At 54.1% G+C, this 27,506-nt stretch overlaps 1 protein-coding gene across 2 annotated transcripts in view; it reads right to left on the reverse strand.

Annotated features, from left to right (window-relative positions):
- LOC122372378 (serine/arginine repetitive matrix protein 1-like) overlaps nucleotides 1-27,144 on the reverse strand; it is a 77,527-nt gene extending 50,383 nt beyond the window's left edge. Inside the window, exons 1-2 of one of the 2 annotated variants that reach the window (XM_043349509.1) lie at nucleotides 26,823-27,144; nucleotides 26,422-26,563 (exon numbers count right to left, since the gene is read on the reverse strand). The gene's annotated coding sequence lies outside the window, so the exon portion shown is untranslated. The remainder of the gene's footprint in view (nucleotides 1-26,421; nucleotides 26,564-26,822) is intronic. The other variant, XM_043349507.1, reaches the window with a different exon arrangement.
- Nucleotides 27,145-27,506: the final 362 nt, after the last annotated feature.

Here is a 27,506-nt window from a genome sequence, read left to right on the forward strand (position 1 = left end):
TAAATGACCAAGTCGAGACACCATGCGGGGCCATCATGAAGAACTAAATTAGCAACTAGCAAGCCCATGCATTATTTAAGAACGATGGTCAAAGCTGAGGAGTTGAGTTGAGAAGAGTCGAGAGTGAGTCGACCGAAGTCGAGACGCGTTCGTCGCGGCCGACGCGCGTCAGACCGCTCCCATTAGACGCCGACAGCCGGCCGACATATCTGTAACGGCCCGACGGCGTCCGAAGGGAGTGCAGGCACGGTCCGTGCCGCCGGAGTGGCGGCGAGGATCAGCCGACCCCCTGGGAACCGGTCTCCACCCCCCTCCGCTGAGGGACTCCGCCACAGGGGTGCAGGAGAAGTGGCGCCCCGATAGACGCAGGCTCGCACGAAGCGGATCCTTGCTCATCACTCGCACCTGGAATGCATTCACGGACAGCACGCTGTGTTCCGTTTCCAAATTGAGATGCAGGAAAGGACAAAATTAATATTCAAGAGAGCAAACGTTTTAACGGTTTTAACTATTCCGATATCTACAATAAATTGCCTGATTCATTATCACAAAGACGCCAAGGATTATTGAAGCCTGCTTTTTGCTTAATGCCTCTGACGTCAGGCGACCACCGACATAGAACAACCCGCGCCCCTCTGCCCGACCGATCTGACCCTGCCGACCTCGCCGTGACCCGCTGCTGACCTCGCAGTAACCCGTACCGCCTCCGGGCGTCCATTCTGTCGCTCTCACGAGACACAAAGACAGCAGGGAGCCGGCGGCCAGGTCAGGTGGAGAGAGCGCGCCGAGGACGGCCGCAAGAGCCAGGAGAGAGCGGGGAGGGAGCGTTCTAGGTGCGCCGCTGTGCGAGCTCGCACCACGCATAATGATCTGCGAGCGGCGGCGCACTGCAGCCTTGAAGCTATGCGTGACGGCCTTGGAGGAGCCGGTGCCGGCGGCCTCCAGCGGGCCCTGCAGCTGGCGCGCTGCAGCGAGGGTCGCCGGACCGCGGCCACCGGCCACCGGTCAGCGCACCCGGCGCGGCAACGGTCCGCAGGTGCAAGGACCACCGCTCTGCAGGGGGGCTGTCAGACCTCCGGTCTGCAGAGCCCTTGGTGTCAGGACCACTGGTTGGCAGGTGGTGGTGTGAGGACGACCGGCCTGCAGAGGTGTTGTATCAAAAGCACCAGTCTGCAATGGCGGTGGTATCAGGACCTGGACCATCGGACCGGTCTAAACCAGGGCTGTCAGAACCACCCGTCCGCGGAGGGACCGTATTCGAACCAACAGGCCGCATGGGCGGTATAGTAAGGCCCGTCACAGCAATGCATCGGCCTTCGGAAACGCCGGTTACTCATCGAGAACTCATCAGAAGTACAGAACCCTCCTGCTTAGACAAAATATTGGACATGTGTTCCGCCAGAATGCACCAATGATCAGTCCTGCAGGCACCTGTGCATAGTTAATTTCTTCGTCGCTGATTCAGATTCAGCTGTCAGGTGCTAAGTGATGGATCATTATTCACAGTCTTATCAGAATCAGCTTCGTGGCAAATTTCAGTTTTCCAGCTGCGCCGGCCATCGGCTTCGGCTTGAAATAGGCACACACTTCAAGAACACGTGTCTAATGTCAAGGCCTAGCCTTCAGTTTTATTGGAGAGCTCCATAGACAGACCACCATGACTTCAGCGGCCGTCTTATCCAAGTTTAGAAGGTAGCGTTCGCCACGACCGAACAAGACAGGACTTCAGCAGTCTTGGACGTGTTATTGAGGATCATGGAGAAGGGAGCGAGACCTAATCGTATTTGTTTATGCGAATCATCAGCAGCGCCCCCACCATCGTCAGATCCAATCATTCTTTCCCCGCGCGGCACAGCTTTCGCTAAATGCGCGCAGCGAACTCAACAAACGGAAACATACTTTAGGCGACTTTAGAGTGCTGACCCACTCAGCTTTGGAAAGCTTATACCGTCGAGTGTACTTAGCGGCGAGCAAACACGCACGCACACGCACCAGCGAGCGTATTCGCACATTCATGTGTAACTACACATAATGCGCAGTTAGGCAAAGCAGCGCCGTCTCTGCCGTTGCTCGAAGCGAGCGTGACCCAAATTCAATCAAAGCGACAAACGCACAGGCTCCTATATGTAAGCATATTTTGAACTTATCGAGCGAGGCGATTGCGAGCGTTTTAGGAGCAGGCAGTAAACGCCCAGTATCAATTTGTCACAGATAGGTATGTCAAAGAACGTAGGTCCAATCAGATGCAGCGTATAATAGCCGAAAAGATGAAGATGGTGAATGGGCTGATCGCTCCAGCGCCTATCCTTGACCTGAGGTAGCTTCCTGAGTCGAACCATCGCTCCCGGGTACCTCAGTAATTCGCCCCATCAGTCTCATCAACTTCTCATCTAGCTATGCACCTATATGTACAGTCCCTCTAAAGACCCCAAAATCCCTCCCCGCCAGTCTCCAGATCCTCCACTTCCCGGCCCCACCATCAGGCGCCCCTGTGACCCTGACCGGATCACAGGCGACCGCCGCTCCGTCTCGCGGGTATGCACGAGCGTGCTCCCGAACATGACCTGTGGGCCGACGTTCAAGGCCAGGCGCCCGGCGGCGTCACCTACTCATGGCGGCGTCTTAAGTCTTTACCGGCGGCGCGTGCAGCCGGTTCCAGGTAGGACGGCCGTGCACCCTGCACTCTGCAGGGGCCGTGCAGGTGCCTGGTCAGCGGACAGTCGCAAAGCGCAGCATGCATGCTGCATATCGTGGAGGATAATGACCGGCACGGACCTTCTGCCGGCAAAATGCTTTCTCTGTCGTTCGCGCCCAACCTGAAACGGCTCCTGATGCCAGCTGACTGTTGCCAACGGACAAAGGAGTGAGGACAATGGATGAGACAGTTGTCCATATACCAAAAGGGATGTTGCTGGCGCTGTATTTCAACAGTAATCTCGAGGACATTTGTTCTTAAACTGCGTGGAGACAGGCCAGTCATTGCTCACTAGCAACTTTACCACCCCATTCACCGTGTTTTGCTCAGCCGGTTGAGCAGCTCATTCAGTCTCTGTAACAGCCCACCGCCGATCCTCAGCCGCCGGAAAAAGTCGGACAAATAGCCGGGCGGGCTCTCCCGCCGGCCGCCGTGGCGTCCCATCAGATCCGGGGGGCTCATCAGGGCGGCCCGGGCAGGCCATTTCCCGGCCGGCCGGCTGGGCGGGATGGCTACGGTGGGCGAGAAGATGGAAAGGGGTGGGCTCCGGCGGTCGGGAGCAGGCGGGGTGGAGTCAGGGAGATAGGAACGGGATGAGAACGGAAGATCAATGGAACAGCCAATAGCTGGAGAAGACGGCAAAGAAAGCGATTGATGGGAAATCGCGTTCTAAGTTATTCAGTCGTCGATGCTGTACTGAACGGGTTAGTGGCCAAGATATTATTACCAACGATATATACTGCATTGTGCATATGGTCCGTGTACCATATATACCAAATGAAAAATGGTCTCATGCGTCATGCTTGGAGCGAACTTCACTTACGAACAATGCCGATCGAATGACGATTGCTAGCTACCGCTACGTATGATTTCACCACAAATCCGAGTTCTATCGCACGCTCACGCAGCCGAGTGCGTCAACCCCCGGCCAAACCGGAGCTGACTTTTCGTGTCAACGCCGCCGCTGTTCATTTCACCCGCTGCATTTCACTGGCAAACAATGCCATTTCGTCCTCGCTTGGTGAATCGGGTGCGTGCGACGGACATCCGTCGTCCTCGATCGCCGGGACACGCACAAAGCGACGGGCGGGCGGCGGGCGGACAATCTAGGCCACACGCAGGTGCGTGGAGCGGGGGTCGGACGGCGCGCGAGGTCAGTGACAGAAGCGGGGCCGCCGCCATCGTTCACCGCGCTCAGCACGGCAGTAATGAGCCGCCACGCGAGGACAGGAGGCGCCAACAATGCCGCCGAGCCGGGCCCGCTTTCGAAACACGGCCCAAGACGGCTCATGGCCACGGTGATGAATACACAGAGAGCGGTATACTGGGAAACTCTGAAATATGCCAGGGCCCTGATCGGCGGCCGGCTAGTACTCTTGCCGGCGCTCACATACGTGCACGTTACCCCGGCAACGGGCTATTGACCAATGAGAAGCGAGAAAAGTGTTACGTCACTGCGATTTTTCATATACCTGTGCCCCCCGGACGTGACGTAGTGTGCTCGCGCGCGTGCAGGGTCTCTGCGATCGAAAAAGAGCGCTAGCAGCGCGCCACTCGACGCCGCAATTGTCAAAAGTGGCGTGTTAGTATGCTTTATTATGAATGATGTGTGTAAAAGTGAGTTTTTATGTTGTTTATTTGGAGGGAATGGTTGGAATAAATTAAGTTATTTTTATTTCTGTTGGTTGGAGTTTTTATTCAAAAGATTTCGGTCTATACCATTGATATTTACTGAAAATACCTTCGCTTGAATAAATTGCAGATATTTGGCAACTGCCAACTGAAGTGTTAGGTAAGCCTAAATGATATGTAAAAAGGTAAGAGACACCCTGATTATCATTTGAGAAACGAAAATATATGAATTTTCCATATAAGACTCGCTCAATACGCTACTCCGTGGTTTATGCCCCGAGGGTGTCCGAGGGTTCCCGTTAGTTTGTCGTTGGCGCTCGGCTCGCGCGCGAGCCGACGTCACCGCCTGTGACGTCGGCTCGCGAAATACGTCATACCCTGCACACAAAATAGCCGGCTGCCGAACAGCGCTCAGGGCAAAGCGGGACACGAGTTTGCCGGCCAGCCTGACCGCCATTGGACGGATGGTTTATGGAGATATAGTTTAGCGAGCTCCACTTACGAAGTGCTACATGAAAGTCTTAGCATCGAAATAATAGAAAGTAATGGTCATATTTGGCAAGATTTCGCGGGAAGGACGCATAAGAACAGACCCGAATTACCATGCCACCACGTATACAGGGTCAACCGTGAGCCGACATAATCCCGATTCAGTCACCGGTTCGGTCACCATGCGCCATCCGCCGAGCCATTATCTCTGGTCGGCTCAGGTTCCGGCGGCGGGAGGGGGCAGGGTCACGCCCCCTCCCCTGCTCCCCAGCCGTCTACCAAGGTCAGGCCGGGCCCAAGGCCCTATGCCGGGCCCACCTGCCCGGGGCGTCTGCGGGTGGGGATTGATCGACCCGCAGCCGAGTGGCGTCGGCCCGGGCGTCGCACGCATGTGCGTGCGCCGGCCGCGCGCGGATCCGGGTCGCTTGCCGCCGCCCGGTCACTGACCTGGCGAATGGTGCCAACGGCGACGGTGGTGCCACACAGCGGCCGACGGTTGAACTACCGACCGAAAGGATTGGCACACCGTGAGGCCAGAGGGGATGGGAGGGGGAGTGACGGCATCAAATGAGCAGACGGCGGCGGGGCACGGCGCGGCGCGCGCGCGCTCAGTGACGCGCCGTGACGCCGCCCCGCCCGTCACGGCGGCGGGGGCGGACAGAAGCAGCAGCTGAGAGTAAACACGATGCGCGCGGGGCGGGGCGGGGCGGGGGCGGTGACCGTGGCGGCGGGGAGGGGAGAGGGGTGCGAAGGGCGCCGACCGCGCCGACAGAGTGCGTGACACGATCGATAGTAACGAGAGGATCGATCTGACCGCAGACAGACGCGCTGTACTGTCTGCTCCCAGCACTGTCTGTTTAGTCTACAGCAGAGACGATTGAGCTCGCCATTATTTGCTCTATCTAGCATACGTGGGCTTGAAGTGAAGGAATATCTTCATTTTCCTCACCTCGGAAAATGAAGATATTCATCGGAATGAATCGCATCCAGTTGGACTGGTTGATGATCCCACCCAATGACCCGATGAGAAAGTAGCAGGTGACATGTGTTCCATCACGGATCACGGATCACGGATCACGGAATCGTGACGGATCGACAACGGTCTATCACAACACGAGGGCGGGAGATAGCGGCACTGCTATGCATCTCAATAGGTCATACTGTGCAGGTCGAAAGAAAGCCCTTCTAAAAGTAGCGTGTTATTATGGCCCATTGTGTAGCCAAGAGAACCGCGATCATGGGTGGAGAACCTGCCCCGGCCACCCCGGCCGTGGCCGGGGTAACTTTCAGCCGACCCCGGCGCGGCCGGGGTAACTTTTTCCACTTTTGTAAATCCTACAAGCTGTCTCCATACGAAAAAACTGCCATCTATAAAAGCTCTCTCATTATTCTTATCTACCTTGAAAAGTTATTGAAAATTTACTTTATTATTTTCATTTTGGAGCTTCTATGTTTTTAAGTTTTTTCATCGCAGAGCCCGACATGTTTCATCAAACAGAAGTAGGTAGGTAAATCATATTTCAGGTGCGAGCTCAAATCAATAAGAGGGTCAAAACGGTCAAATTTGACATTTTGTTTTGTGTGGGAAGTTTGCAACTTCCACGGAATAGGCTTTGCAAAGGGCATTAGCACGATCATCCAGCAAATTTGACCTGATGACCTGACCTAGCACTAGGTGACATGCGTCCGAAATTTTAAGGCGTGTTGCAAAATTGTTGTTACAATTACGAAATCTTCCGCACCTGCGTGCAGCAGTTTTCCCTAAAAACGTACAAACGGCAGATATCCTAGGGGTTTGTTGATAACCGTTGACAAATATTTGAGCATCATCGTCTTTCTGACTTTCGGTCGCCGGCCGGGGTAACTTTTTCAAACATTCTCCACCCGTGACCGCGATAGCAGCCTATGTCGGACTTAAAACATTTCGAAGTTCAACTTCACTCAATGGACGGTTATTGGAGAAGGGAACGGCATCAGACAATTCGACTTTTATACCTAATCCATTTAAATTGCGACTTGCCATTCTCGAAATATATTTCTAGCATAAAATAAACTTGTTTACCTTACCCAAACCACGCCAAGCAACAGCATCGCCAAGCAACAACCTCTTCTGTATTTAATATGAATAGATCTTGGTTGGGAATTGGGATGTCACTCAAAGGCCTTAGAAACAGTCAACAACGCTATAACCTTGCGATAAACAAAAGTAAATTTGTCGTAGCAACTAGCAACATAGCAAAACTCCTTCCGTTCAAGTAAGCCTCTCTCAAAGCTGAGCTATTTTTTGACGTCTTCGACCTTCAACGTAAGCAATGATTTCCTTTGTTAGTCCCCCGGATACAGCCGCCACCGCATATCGTACAGTCGTTCGCCGCAGGCAGTGTGCACTGTGCGCTGACGCGCAGTCGGGCACTGTGTGCTGACGCAGTCGTTCGCCAATGACAGTATTCCCTGACGCACAGTCGGGCAGTGTGCGCTGACGCACAGTTTGCCGCTGTGACGCACAGTCGGGCAGTGTTCCCTGACGCACATCTCCCGCCGGGTCACTGACCGTTGCACACACCTCCCGGCCGCCCCGGAGGTCACTGACCGCAGGCTGCTGCTCCGGGGGTCAGTGACCGTGCCGTCTGAGTAATACCTACCGTAATTACCGAGCCGAGGCAGCGGAATGCTGCTCCGCCCCGGCAACATGTCCGCTCGGCGGCGCGTCCGCACGCCCTAATGGAATAGGACACGGCATATCTGGTATATGTGGGCGGAGACGCGTTGAGCTCGCCGATATGTGGACGGGGAGCAGATAAGCCCGACAAAAGCCATCCAGGCAATGAAGCGGAGTACAAATGAAAACAACCGGCGATAACTGTTTCGAGCACTCTAGCAAACCTAGCAGCAAGACTTTCTGTGTCAAAAGGCAGGGAAGGATGCTTGGATACAGATAAGTTACAAAATGACAACCATGCATCTAAGAAAAATCGATCATCTTCGAACCTGGATGCTCGAAATCTTCCGATCCGACCATACAAAAGTTCAAACCTCAAGACTGAAGGCATCCCTCTCGCCACCCTGCAGTGGTACTTTGTGGAACAGGGTTGCACGCCCTCGGCCCCTTTGCACTGCCGCGCGTTGGTGGGACAGGGGTAGGGTTCATCCACCCGGTGCGGTGGAGGGTGAAATCGTTACGGGGCGGCCGGCCGGCGCGGACACGACCTACCCCACTGGCGGCGCTCCGACGGTCGGCGCGGCACGGCGCGCGTCTCGGGGGAGGCCGGCGACCGAGTCAATGTCCCCTGCAGAACCCCTCCCCTGCAGCACGCCATTGCAGGGAACGGGTACGGCTGCAACCGGCGCCATGGTGGGCGGGAAAAGAGCGAGGGACGGCGGGGAAATAGCATCGAAAAGTATAGGAGCAAGCAAGAGTGACGATAAATATAGGTAAGGCTCACAAATGCAGCCGCTTTGGACTTGCCTAAATTGTAATTTGAAAAATGAAAATGAAAGTCGAAAGACCACAAATAATTTTGCACCTGCATGCCACTGGTTGACATCAGGACTTTGACATAACCGTCCTTGAATCCCCATCACCGCAATCCTTCGTCTTCGCACCTCCGCCATCAGACAGACAGACAGACAGACAGACAGACAGACAGACGCGATCGGCAGTCTATAGGGCGCCGGGTAAAAACCGTGGCCGTGTCGGCCCCCGCGGCGCGCCGTGACGCCCGTCGGCATTGTGCGCTGTCCTGATCGCCGGCGGCAAAAACGACCACATTGAAATTAGCGCCCGTTTTTGCCCACAGCGGCGGCGGGAGACGGCAGAAGTGGGCGCCGAGTCGGTGACGAAGGGGCGCGGCACCCGGAGATGCGATGGGACGCACGGTAGTGGGGAGATGACAGTTGGAGGGGACGCTGACAGCGGTTACGATGTCAGATGGACCTGCCCCCGTGGAAGTGATGGGTTAGAGAGGGTGCCATAAAGATACGAGACGAGGCCAGCCCGATAAATGAAAACGATGTCTGCGGACAAAGTTGACGAAAATAGATGGTGTGGCGAGAGAGCTGAGTGTTGCAGGGTAGCGTACACTTACTTTTATCTTCATATAATAAGTGACACCAGGTAAAAAGAAGAAAAAATAGTTTAAATATGAACGAAAGTCAAACTTCACTTGTTGAACATTCTCCTTTGATGATTCAGTGGCCCATAATTAGTCGCTCAAAACAGAGAAATTTCATCCCGGACACAGGCGGGGAGTGGGGTTGAACGGTGGGGGTGGGGGGTGGGGGTGGGGAGAAGGGAGAGCGACCGCCACCGTCGCGTCGGGCTGTCGTAAAAACACGGTCAAAGATCGATCATCGATCGGGTTTTTCCTATCTGGACGTCTGTGACCGGCGCCGTTCCAGGCCCGCTGCCAGGGCCGCCGACGGCAGGGTAAAAACACTCCGACTGAGGTCGGCGTTAAGTCGGCTCTCGTTCAGACAGGAAATCCGCGTTTCTTTGAGGCTCGGATGAAGGATTTCGGTAATGACTTTTACGACCATTATGAGAGGAAAAAGTTTATGAGGCGCGGCTCAGTCACAGGTGGTCGCATTATTTCACACTAAGCTGCGCCCACTGCGACAAGCGTTCAGATCATGACAAATGCATTTCATCCTAAGTTGAAGCACCAATACGGCCTCAATGTTCAGTTGCACGCCACAGCTGCGGGTGGTGATTCCCTGCTCAGTACCTTTCCTGTGCTCAGCAATTTCTGTTCATCAGATCAGCTAGTAGTCTGCAAGTTGCCGCGATGCCTTCACTCGTTCAGGAAAGTTTCAGCCTATCGCAACGGCTTAAAATTTAAATCATCGTGCAGTGGTGACAACGGTCAAAACTTAGGTACCTATAAGGTGCGAGCCGAGTCAGGATCACTTCACAGACGCGGCGGTACTGCCGTCGCGCGACCATTTCTTTTGGATTTCTTTCTCTCTGGTGATTCTTTACCATTTACCCCAATAGCTGCGTTTGGCTCAAATGGGCGACATTAATCAATGATGTCATTGCTATGTTTAGTGCATACAACAACGCAATCAAACCAGGCACCAATCGGGCTATAATGAGTAAAAACGATAAGTGATGTACAAATTCATTATCAGACAAAACACTGCAGTCAAACCCGTCAAAACCGTCGAAACTTACCTCCTTTATTCAAAACCATCAGACGCTCAACGCTGGACAGTGGACAGCTCTGTGTCACGCGTCACTCGTTTCTGGGCAGCCACAATTAGCAGCGACTCAGATCGCTCGACTAAGCCACAAAGACGGCCGTCAGGCCCCATGGAGCTCTGGACAAGGGCGGCAGACGGATTGTTTTTGTAGGAGCTATTAGCGGCGCGCATTCTGCTAATGGGGTAAGAGACTATACCTAATGCCGAACACTTGACCTTTGCGGAAGGAGGGCTGCGCATGAGCGACTGTAAAATAGCACCTCGGTAAATTTGATAGTGTAGGGAAAACCAAGTAAGATAGTTGTGAGAAAAACACCCAAACAGAATCTTGGACCGTTCACAACCACCACCGTGTATGTTGAAAATTGCCCGAAATAGTTTAAAAGTGTATTTACTAATTCGTTAATAACTACGTCAACCTAATTTCAATACAGACGCTGAGCATGAGGCAATCTTTTAACCGTTTCCCGACATCAACATGGATGACTATTGCTCTCTTCCGCTGCGTATAAGTTCCTCAGCTTCATTCTTGCACTGTCGCCTGTGTTTAAGATCTCGAGGACCTCCAAGTGAGTCGCATGCAACGTCGTGACGTCGGTCATTACACCGTGACGGTTCGTGACGGGTCACGCGTGACGGCTCGTGGCAGACAGACGCGTGCCGTCGATCAGGGGACACCACTCGGTCGGCTGGCCCCGCGAGCGCGACACTGTGGGCTCTAGTCTATACCCCATATCTGAATCATGTCTCCACGGCGTCCAGGAAACATTGATCACCGAGATAAAATCAAGACTAGCTTTCTCCATTGGCGTCCAGAACACAGCGAAAAAGTGTGCTGTATGTGCACGCCGTGCAAACACTGGCGGATCCAGGCTTGCGTTTTGGGGGGGGCCAACTCATGCTGGAGCCAAACCTAGGGTACCCCCAAATCCTGTTTTCTCATCGGATTTAGGCCACTTATTTTTCGTCACAGCCCCGACACTATGATTTTTTTTTTTAACTAGAAAGAAAAATATATAAATGGTAGCCCACCCGACCCATGCCTTTATATTACTTTGTAAGCACTTACCATTGCTTTTGTCGACCAGTTAACCCGCTTCGAGTCAGTGCTTGGGTCCCTTTGCGGGCCGGGAGGTGGTAAAACACCCCCTGTCTAACTCGGCTCCTAGGCCACGCACTGATTGAACTATGTTTCATTACCGTTTGTGGGAGGGGGCAAACGGGCCACTTTAGACCTCTGGGAAGGTGGCATGGCCCTAAATGCCCCCTCCCTGGATCCGCCAGTGTAAGAGACCATTGGAGCTGCAGTTGGGTACCTCAGACGTCAGGGTACGCCCTCAGATGTATAGGACTCGCATGGAGACCTCTTATGCTATAGTCATAGACCCGAGAACAGGGGGGGCAGCGGGGGCGCTTGCCCCCCCCCCCCAACTTGAGAGCCGAGGGGGCGGCGCCCCCTCAACATTGAGGCAGCGTGAAAGGATCTTTCCTCCCTTTTCCGGACTTCTTTCCTTCTTGTTTCCTTTATACATCTATGAACATCAACACACGGCATTTTCCTAGCCATCTGAATGGTTTCTGCTGATACAGTATCGATTTGACAACATCTGCTTTTGTCATCCCGCTTTGGTTTGGGCCTGGCTTTGGCCATAAGTTTGGCAGGCCAGATTTTATACTTGACCAATTTGAGTCAACTTTGAGAAATACATAACGTAAAACGGTGGTAAACTCGTTGCTATAGGTATAACACAGTTTACCCGCTCCGGGTGTGAGAGAGGGATGTGGGGCAATGAGTACACTGACGTGGCGCCCTCGGAAGACCGGTATGGGATTAAAGCTCAACGACACTAAGGGCTTGTGTGGTGCCTTCGGTTATCGGTAGCACCCTCAGAATCACCGGCGTAGGGCCCTCAGAGTCGGCGGTAAGGGGCCTTTAGAGGGTGGGCCGTGGGGTCGCCATGCAGTTGCCGGTGTGAGCGCTCAGAGGTGCTAGTGTGATTCTCTCAGAGGCGCCGGTGAGGGTCCTTACAGGCGTGCTGTGGGCCCTCATAGAGGCTGGTGTGGAGCCGTTACAGACGGGTGTGGCCTGTGGGGTCTTTAGAGGCAGAGCTGCTGACGCGAACCCTCTAGAAGCCGGCAGAGGGTTCTCAGTGACCGGCAAGGGGCCCTTAGGCCGGCAGAAGAAGTCTTGTGGGGTCCTTAGAGACCGGCATGGTACTGTCAGACGCCGGTGGGACCCTCAGGGCTCAAGAGGCACCGGTGTGGGGCCCTCAAAAGTCACCAGTGGGTGGCCTTTAGATTCGCAGGTGTTGACTGTTGGGTTCTCAGAGCCGCCGACATAGGGCTTTAATAGGCACTGGTGTAGACACTCAGAGTTTGGGAAGTGAAACGCTCAGAGACACCGGTGTGGGCCCTAATAGGCGCCGATGAGGGCCCCCACAGTTGTCGTTATGGGGCCCTCAGAAAAATAAGTGTGTGACCATCACAGGCGGGAAATGCCCCTAGAACTGGCCCCTCATAGGCCGGTGAAGTCTCAGAGGCCAGTAACGGGCCTTTGGAGACCACCGAGGGGCCCTTAAAATCTGCAAGAGGCCCTCAGAAGTCGGCATGGGGCCCTTATGGTTATCTTAGTGTGGTTATTTAGGGCCCATGAGGTGCTCTAACGAGCCCCATGGGGCCCTTCTGAGTCGAAATATAACCATTGTTAGCCCTCAGCAGTCAAATGGTGCCGCAAGCCCTCTCGGACCCGAGGGTCCCTTTGAAACCGATGGGGGGGGGGCTTACGTGTCCCCATAGACCCCTAGCTACGTCACTGCTTCATGTGCATCATGTTAGGTATTTTAGGCTTGCCCCCCCCAACTTGAAAATCGTTCCCGGGCCCCTGGCTATAGTGGACTGAAAGGACCCAAAGGAGCATGTCAAGGGCTCCCGGAGATAGACGTGGGCCCTCAGGAGCCCGCCAGAGCCCCCAATAAGGGATAAGTGAGGCATACCAAGTGCCTGCAATTGCATATTGCATAAGCCATAACGCCTTTACAAATCAATATATTATGTATCAGTGGCAGATCCAAGGGGGGCCACATGGGTCATGACCCCCCTTGGTGCCCGGGGGCACCACAGGCGTGTCAGGGGCACCACCGGCCTAGCAGGGGCACCACCAGCCCGCCAGGGGCACCACAGGCCTAGCAAGTAGCAAGGGCACCACGGGCCTGTGAGGGGCCCCACAGGCTTGTCAGGGGCACCCCAGGTCTGTCAGGGACACCAGAGACCTGCCAGGGGCGCCGCCGGCCTCGCAGGGGCGCCGCCGGCCTCGCAGGGGCACCATGGGCCTGTCAAAGGGGCACCAGAGACCTAGTAGGGATACCACAGGCCTTACAGGGGCACCACCGGCCTTACAGGGGCACCTTGGGCCTGTCAGGGGCATCACAGTCCTGTCAGGGCCCAGGGGCACCAGCGGCCTAGCAGGGGCACCACAGGCCTGCCAGGGGTACCACCGGTCTAGCAGGGGCACCACCGGCCTCGCAGGGGCACCATGGGCTTGTCAGGGGCCCCACCGGCCTCGCAGTGGCACCACCGGCCTCGCAGGGGCACCACCGGCCTCGCAGGCATCACGGCATCACGCAGGCCGCAGGGGCACCACCGGCCTCGCAGGCATCACGGCATCACGCAGGCCGCAGGGGCACCTTGGGCCTGTCGGGGGCATCACGGGCCTGTTGGGGGCACTTAAGGCTTGTCAGGGGCACCACAGTCCTGTCAGGTCCCAGGGGCATCAGCAGCCTAGCAGGGGCACCCTAGGCCCGCCAGAGGCACCACAGGCCTGCCAGGGTCCAGGGGCACCACAGGCCTAGCAAGGGCACCACGGGCCTGTCAGGGGCACCTCAGGCTCCCGTGCTACCCCCCCCCCCCCCCGGATCCGCCAGTGATGCCACACCACGCGAAACACCGCCAACTACCAGCGGCCGCGCCATAAACACGTGCCAACAACAGTCTTTTTTTGAAGGTCGACTCCGCTTGCGCAACTTTTGACTGACCCTCACTGCTACCATATTGCTTCCATATTATGCTGTGGAAACTTTACTTCACCAAGTGGCTAAAAACCTCCATCAAGGTATATTTTCTTAGAAATTTTTCTGACGTTTTGGGGGGGGCCAAACAGGCCACTTTAGGCCTTTGGGGGGGGGCCATGGCCCCCGTGGCCCCCCCCTGGATCCGCCAGTGCGTGCAAAGGAAACTCATGCTCATTTCAGTGATACCGTTTCACATCGTGACTCGGCGACCTAATCTTTAAGAAACGCATGTCCTGGTCACATGACAGACTAATCCCGTGTCACTGCTGACCGAAACACCGAACGCAGACAGAGGCTTCCCAGAAAAACGGCGGATTTTCCTAAATTCACACTGCGGTCTGGTACTACAGCAGAAACAGTTTCTCACCCAATACGGGCAATGCAATCTGAACGTTGACGAACTTTCTATGTCAGTGTAGGTAAATAAGGAAATTGTGCAAGAAAGTCGCTCATTCTCATCCCTACACCTCCGAAAACAGAGGTCTTTGCCTCAGGTCTATCAGTCACTGCTATCCGTCACTCGGTAAGCAGCCCACCCTCGGTAAAATTGTACCTGTTGGGCGTTGGCCGTCAGGTAGGGAATCTATTCTAAGTCTAATTTCAATCACCACAGGAGTAAGAAGAATCTCTGGTCCTAATTCCGAGTCACCCCATGACCCGCTGGGCTGTGTACTACATTGGGAGAGCAGAGTCCCACCGGTGACCTTGGTCTCTGGCGGAGGATCCGGTGGTGTTTCACGTCAGTTCCGTACACCTGACTCGCTCTGAGCTCCAACAATAGGCAGTGAGGACGACTGCTACGGCGCCGGCTCGCTCCCAATTGGCGAACAGGAGACACCGGGCTCCTGTGACCCATTGTGGCCGGCCCGGCGGCGGAATGTGTTCGGTGTTGTGGTAGGCGGCGCCGGCTCCTGTGTCTCCGGTCACTGGGGAGTGGCTGGCGCAGTGACGGGCGACGCCACGACCTGCCCGACCATCGCGCCATGACCGGGGAGGTGTCAGTCGATCTGACCACCGCATCCCGGCCGGGGGGGGGGGGGGGCTGAGGCGTCGTTCGAGAACACGACCTGCACGACCATCGAGCCCCTCGGGCGGTGTTTCACGGCCCGACGCTGCAGTGCGCTACTGTATTGGTGCGGCGTTTGAGACGAATTCAGCTCGACTCTTCAGCATTGCGAGCGCCCCAGTTTGTTTATGTTTCCATGGACACCCAATGCGCCGCTGCGCGCAGCGCGCTGCAGCGCAGTGCCGTGAAGCACTACCCTGGGGAGTCCGAGATGCATGTCCAGAGAAGCCACAAGCTTCGCGTCTTCACCTGCCAACTAAAAGAGCAAACATGCAGACCCTGATCAAACCAAGCGTGTAAATATGCAACGCAGGTGAGTGGTGTCTCGGCAGTTCTTGGCATCTTCATGTCTCCTCTTCTCAAGTTTGAATGCTTCTTTGCACCGGGCTGTAATGGCCCACATCATACTCATTTTTATCCCAACCGTCCCAACCAGCTTTGTGCGCTTGCTGACGAGCCTTATTCATCTGAAGAATGCACTCAAAACTTTTTTACTACCTCCTGGAGGGTTCATTTTCATCAAACCAGCAAGATAAGAGTATATTGAAAGGGTAACTCTTTGCTACCATTATGTGCATAGTAACGGTACGTGGTTAATATGACCTTATTCGCCAGCGAAGAGTATTATTACCATGTAAATATCAATATTACTCTCGCGATCCAGAACATCACGAAAACTCTTTCCTTCTGGGTATCGTGACTCGTGTACAGATAGTCGTTTCATGCGTGGATCTTGTTTACCCTCGTGAAGATGATATTTGAAATGGAATCACTCAGCCAATCAGAAACGAGATCGGCCGTTTGCGGTTTGAAGGCCGCGCGCATCTGTCAGTTTTCGGCCGTTGGTCTCCGAGAGAGGATGTGAGCAGTGTCGGTGCCGCGCGGCGTGGCCGTTGGTGATTGTGCTTGCGTGTTGTTCATCGCCTATAGAGCCTCTGTGGACATTTTATTGTAAGTACCGATGTGCTAGAGCATTGCATGCCGTTGAGTGGTGCTAATTTGACCTGGTTAACAGGACCCCGTGCACGGCCACGTGGCCTAGGTTGTGAGTACGTACATTAATTTTGTTGTGATGCTACAAGTTTATGCATGTTGTTGGTGACTTTGAAAAAGCCTTGCACTGTAGTGATCCAGTCTCATTATCTCACGCAGACGGGCGACCACCCAGGAACGCCGTCGCTCTCTTCAAATATTGTGCGCTGTGCCTTATCCAATATGAGGGCGCTGAATGTCTTGTATTCGTATTGTATTGTATTGTAATGTATTTACGATCATGGGCGATCCACACATGGCGTGGCGATTACTGCCCAGAGTCTGAGTCGGGTATAAGCATGCAGGAACAGAGACCAGTCGAACAACAACACACACACACACACATACACGCACACACAGGAAGACTCTATATGCTACGATTTCTAACATACCGTGTAGGTACTTATATACATACAAGACGAGTGCCTAATTCAGGCCATCACGAAGGTCTATCGTTTTTCCACAGAGACTTGACAGCGCGTGCGAATTTAGAGGGTGGCAGCTGTGAGAGGTCGGGAGGTAGGTCGTTTAGGAGCTCGGCGGCACGGTAACTGAAACGCCGCTTACCGGTTTCTAGTCTGGGACGCTGGAGCTGGAGAAGGTTATCCTGACGTGTATTTCTATTCCTGGTTGAGGAGTCCCGGTTTTTGGCAAACATAGAGGCAAGTGCTACCGGTTCGCCGTAGTGTATCGCCTTACGCGCAGTGGCCATGGTTTGAAGTTTGTACATAAATTCGGGCGGCATCCAGTTGAGTTTCTCGCGCAGGTCAGTGACGTGGTCGAATTTGCGACGGCCAAAAATAACTCGAGTAGCGAAGTTCAAGATCTTTTGGAGTCGATTCAGGTTCTTTTTTGTACCATTTCCGTAAACTGAGAGGCAGTAATTTACTCGGGAGATGACTAGAGATGTGACAATGGTTTTGATGACCCCATCGGGAAGACAGTGCCGCACATGGGAGAGGCCGATGAGCAGACCCATACACCTCCGGCTGAGCTCAGATACATGGGCTTCCCAGGTCAGACAGCTGTCAAACACCACGCCGAGGTTTCCTGCCTGCGCACATGGTTCCAGCTCCGTGTCACGAAACGATACGACGACTGGGGGCAAGTGTTTTAGATTTTGACGGCTGCCGAATATCATGAGTTGCGTTTTGCTCGCGTTGACCTTCAGGGCGTTAGAGTGGAACCATTTGTTCAGTGCTTCTAGTGAGGCCTCCATGCGCGAGATAAGGCCACTTACATTGTTTTTTGGGCCACTCACTAGAAGCTGGGTATCATCTGCATATTGGAAAACGCATGCGTCGTCGGCGTGAAGCGCCAAATCGTTTGAGAAGATCGTGAATAAAAGAGGACCCAGGGCTGAGCCTTGAAACACGCCCATAGTGTTAGGGAGTGGTCGTGACAGAACCCTGCGCTGGAGTCCATCGGTCATTGAAACGCTTTGTGTGTGACCTTTTAGATATGCTTTAAACCAAGGAGTTTCGATGCCGTACAGTGCGAGTTTGTCGAGAAGGAGTTTATGATCTATGACATCGAAACATTTGCTGAGATCGATAAGGCATAGGAAAGATATGTCTCCCCTGTCCGTGGCAGCTAGGATGCGGTCGGTGACGGACAAAAGTGCTGTTTCAGTTGAGTGTTGGGGTCGAAAGCCATGCTGACTAGGTGCCAAAAGGTGATTTTGAGAGAGATAGTGTTGTAGCTGCTGCTGGATGACTCGTTCAACAACTTTCATGATAACTGGTACTAGAGAAATGGGTCAAAAGTTGCTGGGGTCAGATGGGTTTCCGGATTTGAAAATGGGATGGACTATGGAATGCTTCCATTGCTCGGGGATGTCAGATTTCGAGATGCAGGTGTTTATGATGTGCTGTATGACGCTGCCAATAGCCAAGAAACTGGTTTTTAGCATGCGGATGCACACACCGTCCGCTCCGCAGGCGGCTGAGTTCCGTATACTGAAAACCGTGCATTCGAGCTCACCGAGTGAGATAGGCCTGGGCTGGAAACCGCATGCGCCGACGCGTGGGAGCCGTGCGTAAGTATAGGTACCTGTGTTTTGGTTTCGGATCTCGGTAGCAATACGGGGGCCGACGGACACGAAAAATGAGTTTAGTTCGTCAGCGGTTACATCGGGTTGAACTGTTTTATGTTCTTTTTTACCAGCTATGACTGATTTGATTCCCTGCCACACCTTGTTGGGGCCACGTTCACTAATTTCCCGCTGAATCACGTTGCGCCGGTCACGGCGAACGGCAGAACGAACTGAACGATTCAGGTCTTTATAAACTGTAGATTCCCGCCCGTGCAGTCGTAGTGCGGCGCGCCGTTGGGCCATGATATCACGGGTGGAGGCTGAGACGGGGGGAGCGGTGGGGTTTCTAATGGTCAGGTTCTTTAAAGGGGCATGGTCATCTAGGACGGGTAGGAAATGAGTCAGAAAAGCTTGCCATTTGTCATGCACGGTCATTGCAGTGAACACTTCGTCCCACTCGATGGACATCAAGTCATGATTTAGGGACGCGACATCGACACGGTTGATTGAGCGGGTTGTGATGACAGTTGCAGTTTTACGCTGTTTAGGTACGTTAACTAGCACGTTTACGAACTTGTGTGGGCTAAAGTGACAGTGTTTTACATGACAGTCGAGCACGAGCTCACGGGTTTTGACAATACATACGTCAAGGAGTGAGCCGGAGCTGTACGTGGGTGCAGTTACAAGTTGATCGAGAGAGTAGTCCGATAAAAAGTCACTTAGGTGAATACGCGCGCGGAAACTCCGGTGTTTCAGCAAATCGCAGTTTAGGTCGCCGCAGATGACAAACGGAACCTTGGGGTGGTCGATCAGGATCCGTTGCAGCTGAGACTCGAGATCGTTGAAATCAGCGCGTAGGGCAGTGTCCGAGTAGCGGGGCGGTCGGTAGAGCGAGCAGACAATTAGCTGACGATCTTTCTCCAGTTTTAGGAGGATCCACTGGGATTCCAGCTGACTCTCACGGCACGGCGGAACTGTGAGTTTTAGCGCTACAGAGGTGATAGAGTTTTTGGTAGCAATGGCGACTCCACCGTAGCCACTGCCGTCGGGACGATCCGCACGGCTGAGTGAGTACCCGGGTAGCACAACCAGCCGACTGGGCGTGCTGGGTCGCAGCCAGGTCTCGGAGAGTAGGAGAACGTCGAGGTCTTGACTGCTGACCACGTCGGTCAGTTCGAGCAGCTTCGGCTTAAGGCTTTGAATGTTGAGCGCGCCGATAAGCAGTCCGGTATTGGACAGACGGTCAGATTGTAGAGTCGCCGCCTCAGTACGACGCGTGCCCCTCCCCCTTCTCCCCCGCGCTCCGCGTCGTTGGGGTCTCCTCCCGCCGCTGCGGGCCGCGGCCGGCGGCCGGCCGGCCGCCGGGGACCGGCCGGGCGGCGAGCTGAGCACACCCCTTCGACCTTGAGAAGGGGCGGGCGTACATTCAAAGTGCATTCAAGTTGTATCGTGGTGTTTATTTACCGCTTGTGCATTGCTGAACGCTTCGTATAAATTCGTATGCATAAGTGAAGAGTCTCACAATGTTCATGGCTGGTGTGCCCCTCGTATTGTTTGTACGGAAGCCAAATATACATTGTTGCTCTTGAAGCATGTTTTTTTTTAGTTGGTGAGCTCCGGTTAACAGAAGCTTCGTGAAGCTTCTGAAGCAAGCGTCTGTGAGTCTGTTACCATCCTCTGGGGGGTTTACACTAAAGGAAAGAGTAAACATTACCATGTGACAAAGGGTAGGCCAGAAGAATATACTCTCTGTAGGAGGGTAAAGCACAGAGTAGATGATGCGTTACTCCCTAGAAAAGGGTTCCGTTTAAGATTTACCCTTTCAAAGAGTGTAACCCAAAAAATGTTACACTCTAGACAAGAGTAAATCAAAAGAGTTTACCATTCAGAAGCTGGTAAAAAACGTCTGTGTGTCATGTTACCCCTCCCTGGCGAGTTTACTCTTCATGAAAGAGTAAAATTTACCATCTGGAAGGTGGTAAAAAACGTCTGTGTGTCAAGCTACCATGCTATGGCGGGTTTACCCTTCAGGAAATGGTAAAAAAGTTTTCAGTGGGTTTAACTCACAAACACAGCCTATCATCCGTTCGGCACATTGCATGCACTTTCATCACGGGAGCTTATTCCGTCTCAATGAACCTCGAAACATACTACGAGCATTTGGCAGCTCCCGGGCCGAGCTCACTGCGCTGTTTTCGTGTCCGGGCCCCGCCTCTATGCGTCGGTCGGGTCCGTTGCCCCGCGGCGCGCTGGCATTGACCGTGGCCGAGCTGGTTTCTGGGCCCGGGCTGTCGGCGCCGCCGCTCGTCGGCCCGACCCGGGTGCGTGCCGCGTGAGCGCGCGACCTGCGCCGTGCGTGTCGTGGGAGCCGCTCCTCTGACAGGGTCGGCCCGAGGCGGTGGGCGGGTGCGGCGGCGGTCACCGGCCGGCGCAGCCCGCCCGCTCGCTCCCCGGCACCCCTGCGGACCGTCAGACCCAGCGCGGCCACCTCCGTCGGTCGATCGAGGCCGGCCCGCACCGACCGGGGTCAGTGGACCACGCAGAGCGGGCGCCGCCCTGCACCTCTGCCCCGAGGGCGTGTTGACATCGCCGTGCTGGGAGGGAGGACCAGAGAGCTAACGCATCATGCATCGATGGCTCAGCTGCAATACCTACTGCCTGTATCTGCGCTACGCAATATAATTGAACTGCAACTGAATCAGGGACATACCCACATAACACGCATTATCACTTTTTTACGGGGCTAACCCAAACGTCCAGGAGCTGTCAGACAAGGCAGGCTTCTGAGGCAACCTCTGGATTAGGCACTGACTAACTGTTATAAGACGGGAATAGAAACAGCAAAATAGTCAGAGGTTTCCATTCACCACGAACTTCACAGTACCGACGCGACGTACCGACTTCAAGCGAATTAGGGACATTATATAATTTCACAATAGCATCCAATGTGAGCGGAGTTCGAACTGCTACGCATTGTAGGCAGCTCTGTTCTTACACTCCTAGTCCTGAATCGTCCCCAAGTCTTATCAAACATTCGGACACAAAGACCGCCCGCTGGGACTGAATCCAGGGCTCCGCCGTCTGTCATTGCTCAGACTTTATTAGACATCTAACCCCATCGGACAGACGGATCCGGCGATGTCCACTACTGACTCAGATGACATTCGGCTTTATGGATAATTTGCCGTTTGATTTGTGCTTTGAGTTCTCCAAGATAAACATCGTAGGTAATAAAAAGCGGCAGTACACTGGAGTTTAGTAAAAGGGCTGATACCTCGGTGCCCCTCTCCCTGAAAACGAACCCTTAGTAGAAAGTAGCAGTCGGATGTTCTGGTAGATAGCTCAAGAAGATTGTGAATCTTCAATGAACTCCCATGACCATGGCTGACCCAGTTTCTCCTCAAAGTATGTCATTACCAGCGTGACCGTCATCACCTTTGCATGCCAAGCGATCGACTCGCACCGGGAACTCGCATTCGCGGCCCTCATTCTCGGAATACATCATCACTCAGCTCGACTGAAAGGTCTGACTGAACCCGAATCAGGTCAACAGTCATGGCTACAAGGTCAACAAGCGGCCATCGGACGGCCGGTCTGTCCCGGCAGCAGGGCGGCCAACTGGGCTGGTGACCGCCGCCGCCGCCGCCGCGGGCCGCGCCATTGATCGTGTGTGCCCTTGAACCCGCCAGCGTCGTTGCAGGGACGCGGTCGGTCGGTGGGCCCGGGCCGCCGGACGCTGCCAGCCAGGATCGGTCGACGCCCCCCCCCCCCCCCAAGCCGCTCCATCCGCAGCCGGGGGGGGGGGCGCCGGGGGAGTCCAATGTTAGGGAGGGTAGAGAGAGAGATAGAGAGAGAGAGAGAGAGAGAGAGAGAGAGAGAGAGAGAGAGAGAGAGAGAGAGAGAGAGAGAGAGAGAGAGAGAGAGAGAGAGAGAGAGAGAGAGAGAGAGAGAGTCACTAGCACAGAAGCGGACGCGACACCTTTGGTCCTCTATGCCTCTGATATTTCGCACCGACGTCCGACCTATATAAGTTCAGACAGTCTCTCGGGCACACAGTCTGCATCGTTTCCCAGATTTGGCATCTGCCAATACACACCACAGCTTGTTATGTGCTCGGCTACTACCTCTGCTCTGCCAAGGTGAGGAGTGAGGACCCCTTGCGGAGTCTTGGACACTGGACATCCGAGTATAGCGATGAGTCAAGAGCAAACTACAGCCCCGATACCATGCTGTCAGGCCCACAGGAGTTCCAGCTCGACCAGGACATGTCAACTGTTAAGGAGAGGCACCGACGGGCGTCTGACTATCGGAACAACCATCACCGACTGCCGGCTACTGCATGACACCAGATCGAATAACCGATATACAGTCAATGAATTCACACGACCTGCACTGTCGGGAAGCACACATTTGCAATTCAGAGGCAATGCTCCATTGCTCTGTGGTGACCGCCACGTAAAGCAGTCAGCGCCATGTGGCGCGCGCGGCGCATGGTGACAAGTACTGAGAGGAGGACGTCTCTGGACTGCAGCCGGCGGCGTCTCCGTCGTCTCCGCTGGCAGACAAGTCCCATTGAAAAGGGCGGCAGAGGGTCTCAGACGTCATAGAGCTGGGTACGCCTGTCTGGGACCTAAAAAAGCATCAGGAAAATCCCAGAAAATTGGCGAGGCCTGAGCATCGGGACTTGGGAACATCAGAGACATTTGAGGGTCCAGGATGTCAGAGTTTTAGAGTCTCGTCCGAGTCGAAACAAACCAGTCCTTGCTGTCCAGTGTTCACGAACCACATATCGAGGTTTTGATTATCACCCGAAATTCAAACAGGTTACGCTCTTCCAGGGTCAAAGCCAGTCGCTCGAGATCCGCCGCAATGCCTGAGAGTCAGATAGTGGGAAACGTGCAAACAGCTGTGGATTCTGTACCGGACTTACAGCTGTCAGCTGTGGTCGCTCGATTCCGAAGTCTGGTCGATATTCGCGAATCACGATTCACGATACAGCCAATGCCACAGTTGGTTAGCGCCAGCCGCGGATCGGCCAAAAATCACACGACAACGAAATTGATGTATATGTCGGGCACTCTTAACACCAAGTCCATCAGAATACATCTGAAGTCTTAGAGAAGTTGATATAACGGACACCGGCAACTTTATATCTGTACTTATTCCAAAAATTATAATCATTTTCCAAGATAAAACGTTTCCGGCCAAAAGCCAATAACCGGAGCTCAACTCCTCCTCCTGCTCCTGGGAAACCATTCAACCACCACCTGCATGCGAAAACAATCAAGTTATTAATCGCCCCTACCATATACGAATTCACATGAGCACCGGCTTGACATTCGATTACAGATCAGCCAGCACCAGGCAGGACGGCCTGCCGCTGGTCGCTCGCCGCTGCCACCATTGCCAGTGATATCTGCATGCTGGCAGGTGCCCCTATGCACCCGTGACCTCCAGACAGGAGCACCGCGGCCCCCACGGTCGTCCGGTGACCCCACCGGCTACCAGAGTTGACAGCAGCACATTGATGTCCAGTGCTCACTGTTCAGTGTCCGCTGTCCAGTTTATCGGTTGGTGCATCCGAATGAACGTGGCTTCCAAAGCCACACGCTACAAAGGGGGATTACCGTTCACAATCACACCTCGTGAGCCTTTCTGCTCACTCACATAATACAACAGGTTTTCAGTCATCCCCGGGGCCGACAGAACACCAACCCTGGTTCGAAGACCCCGTCCCACACCATAGGTTATCAATCGGCGCTAATTTCCCTTCACCGTTCACCATTAATCCGCTCGCCAGTTGGTCGGATCAGCGACAGACACCACCACTGATCTGCTGGAGGATACTGCGAGAGGGGGACGCTGCAAACGACCAGGGGTCGAGGGGGATGGACGAGAAACGGAGGAGAGCAGCGAGGGACGCACCAATACCAGCTGGGACCGGCAGCGAGCGGCCATCGAGCCGGCAGAAACGGACTTCAGAAGGTCTGAGACACCATTGGCCTTCTAACCATGCATTTCTAGAGGGCCGAGCTATCCTGGAATGTGGATTGCAAGGATCTCGCTTTACGTCCATTACACGTATGTACAAATGGACTTTGGGCACATTTGTTCTGGTTACTTTCGTCATCCGGGCGGGAACAAGTTGCCGATATGTTGGTTTCTGAAGTGAGAACATCATTATTGAATATAGCAGTCCCGACGAGTTTTTTCGATCAAAGATTGTTCGAAAACTTTGATATTCGAAGCCTATCCTATCAGCATGTCTTGCTTTGGAAAGTTGATCAAACAACACTTGAAATTTCCATCAACCAGGGAATTAATCTCCGGTTAATTCCAGGGAACAACCGATTAATCTCCAACATCGTTCAAAAAGTTACTACACTACACCACTGGATTGTAAAAGAGCTGGGTTGCGTAACAACCAGCTCCTGAGGTTTTTTTAAGCCGCTCGATAACGTCGAGTATCTCGATTGGCATGGATTCATCCCGTGTCAACGGAAACTGAAACGCATCGCCCCAATTCAATAACTTTCCAAAGAACTTATTTCATTGGAGAAATCAATGGGCGGGGTAATCGGTGATTATCATTCCAGCATTTAACGATTACAGCGGCGATGCCCGGCGTTCTTCCCACCGTGCTAAGCAGTCTACTAGACGGGTGTTCATGGACCACCGTCCAATCACCGGCACCGCTAACTGAAACGACAATCGCCATCCGTCGGCAGAACGACGCGAAAAATGGCCGACTTAATATGCCAATCACGATTCGGGGGCCACCGAGGCACATCAGCCACAACGCCATGCATGAAACGAGCGGCTGCCAAACGACCCAAGCACTCAGGGTCAGAGGCGCTCCTGGCCAAAACAGACATCGTGAGGAGCTCGGTATGCTTTCATTATGCATATACCTCAAAACAAGGCACCGTCTTAGTTGAAATAAAAATGTCTCTTTGCCTGACACCCAGAATGAGCGCAAAACGTGGAGGCAGATAAATGAGACAAATCACCGCGCTTTGAGTGCCGGCGAGGCGGCTCATCCTCCGGCGAGATGGGAGGCGCCGCCCGGGGCCCACAATTCTCAGCGTGCCAGCACCCCGGCCGGCACCACGGCAGCCGGGCCACCTCCCCGGCACCGGGGACTATTTCTGGCCACTGTCTCGGCATCCACGTCTGCTCGGGCCGACAGCGAACCACCCCGCCCGTCCCCGGTTCGGTCAGACGCCAGTAGGCTCTATGACAGAGAGAAGAGACTCGCCGTTCTGGTGATCGTACTATCGGGTCATGGCCCGGCCCGGCCCGGCTCCTCCACTGTGCCTGCAGTGAGCGTCTGTTATTGCACCGTGCACACTGCACAGAGAGCGGTGTGCCCCGCCGCGCGGACCGGCAGCGGACGCCACCTGTTGGCCGCACGCCGGTTCTGAGAAGCGGCGGCCGCCCCGCCGCTCTGGTGGCATTTCCGGCGCTGGCCGCCACTGGCTCCCAGGGAATTCCTGTTCCAATGTCAGGGTCAGGGTGGCGGGCCGGCACAGGTGGGCGCCCGAGGGCGGAGGCGGAGGCGGCGCGGCCTTTCCGGTGACTTTCCGGGGAGCCGGACACGTGCCGCCTCCGCCCACCGGCGTCATCGCGTCATCAGAGTTCGCCCCGTCATCAAACGGATGCCCGGGTAGGTGCGTCATCCATGTCCAGTCCCTGGCGTATCGCTCGCCAACATCGCGCTACGTCATCACTTCGCGTGACGTCATCGGCTGGCCCCGAGGGGTCATAAAGAGCCAGTGTGAACCGCGCCGGGGTCAGTAACCGTCTTGTGTGAAAGAGCTTCGAAGAAAGCTCCGAACCCACGCATGAATCTTACGGACCCCTATGTGCGATACGAGTTACGACAAACCGCTTAAATATGGTTTACGAACAAAGGTGCGACTGCACAACTAGGAAACTGGAAGTCGAGCTGACTGCACAACTAAGAAACAATATCCATGCATGATGCATGATACATGCATACAAATTGCCTGCATACTACTGCATAGTGCATGCGGTAAAGCAGGGGCGACCAAGCTAATACAACTTCATCACATATATGTATACGTTTAGCGTTAACTACCTGAATGCGGATTACGGAACACACATAGGCACCTGCAATCTGCACGCATGAGCTGCATCCTTGGAAAGATCCCGGGAAAGTGTGTCGATGAAAGGGACTTACTTGGCGGAGGGTCCCACTCCTGCCGCTACCAGACCGTGCAGTCAGGACGACGCAGCCATCTAGCACGGCTTCCAGGGCTAACAGTCATCTGAGACGGCAAAGGACGGTTGTAAGCTGCATGCAGCGGCAACAACAGGCTAACCTGAAACGCAGACATAGAGTCAAATTTCAAGTATTTGGTACTTTCTTCCAAGACCTTTTGGGTGATAGATCAACACAGGGATGAGACTCGCCGTCTCGGGAAACTTCATCGGTCGGCAACAAAGTAAAGGCACACGATCGGCAGCAAAGTAAAGGCAACACAAATGCATATTTGCAGTTTGCACTTCTCAATCATCATACTGCAAACTTTGCAAAGCCAAAACACGCACGGAGCGTAAAATACGAACATGCCTACATACCTTCAGGCGTTTGCTTATTGCATGCAATATGTGCAAATCGTGCATTCTTGCCGGAATCCGGGCATTTGACCCGGTGGATGCATTGTGATTTGTGCAGCGTCCACGCCGCGCTTTGAGTGTGAAGTTGACCTGCATCAAACCTAAGGCCGTATGGGCCGTATAAAGGCATCAAGATTCAAGCTTCCATCTTAATCTGCAGTCTGCATATTTTACTTCATTTCGCGCGAGTTCAAATTCAGATGCTTGTTCCTCAAGAGTTCTTGACTCTTGTCACTCTTGTCGATGTTATGCCCATTCGATTGAAGCCAAAGGCCTGTACACATTCAGCTGTTGTGCTGTTGTCAGCCGAAATAGGCTCCACCCACCGTTTCTGGCTGACGGAGTTGTACCACGGACGTATAAATAAACTGGACCCGCAACCACCTCCATTCAGGTGAAGCCGACAAGGCGCCATCTTACGTTGCCAAAAACCCGTGCTCTGAAGGGTCATCGAGCCAATATAATTGGAATTGCGTCTAAACGGATGATCGTATCGAGATGCTGGTGGTACCGTTCGACGGGTAATGCTTTGAGGCAGGTGATGATGCATGTCACAGGTCATTCGGTGTCACGTGGCGCGTGCCACGTGCCGACAAAGTTAGGAAGGGCAAAAACCTTTAAGCGACGCTCCAAATTAAACGGTGG

The sequence above is a fragment of the Amphibalanus amphitrite genome, unplaced genomic scaffold, assembly GCF_019059575.1.
Source record: "Amphibalanus amphitrite isolate SeventyFive unplaced genomic scaffold, NRLGWU_Aamphi_draft 001354F_arrow, whole genome shotgun sequence".
Classification (NCBI taxonomy): domain Eukaryota; kingdom Metazoa; phylum Arthropoda; class Thecostraca; order Balanomorpha; family Balanidae; genus Amphibalanus; species Amphibalanus amphitrite.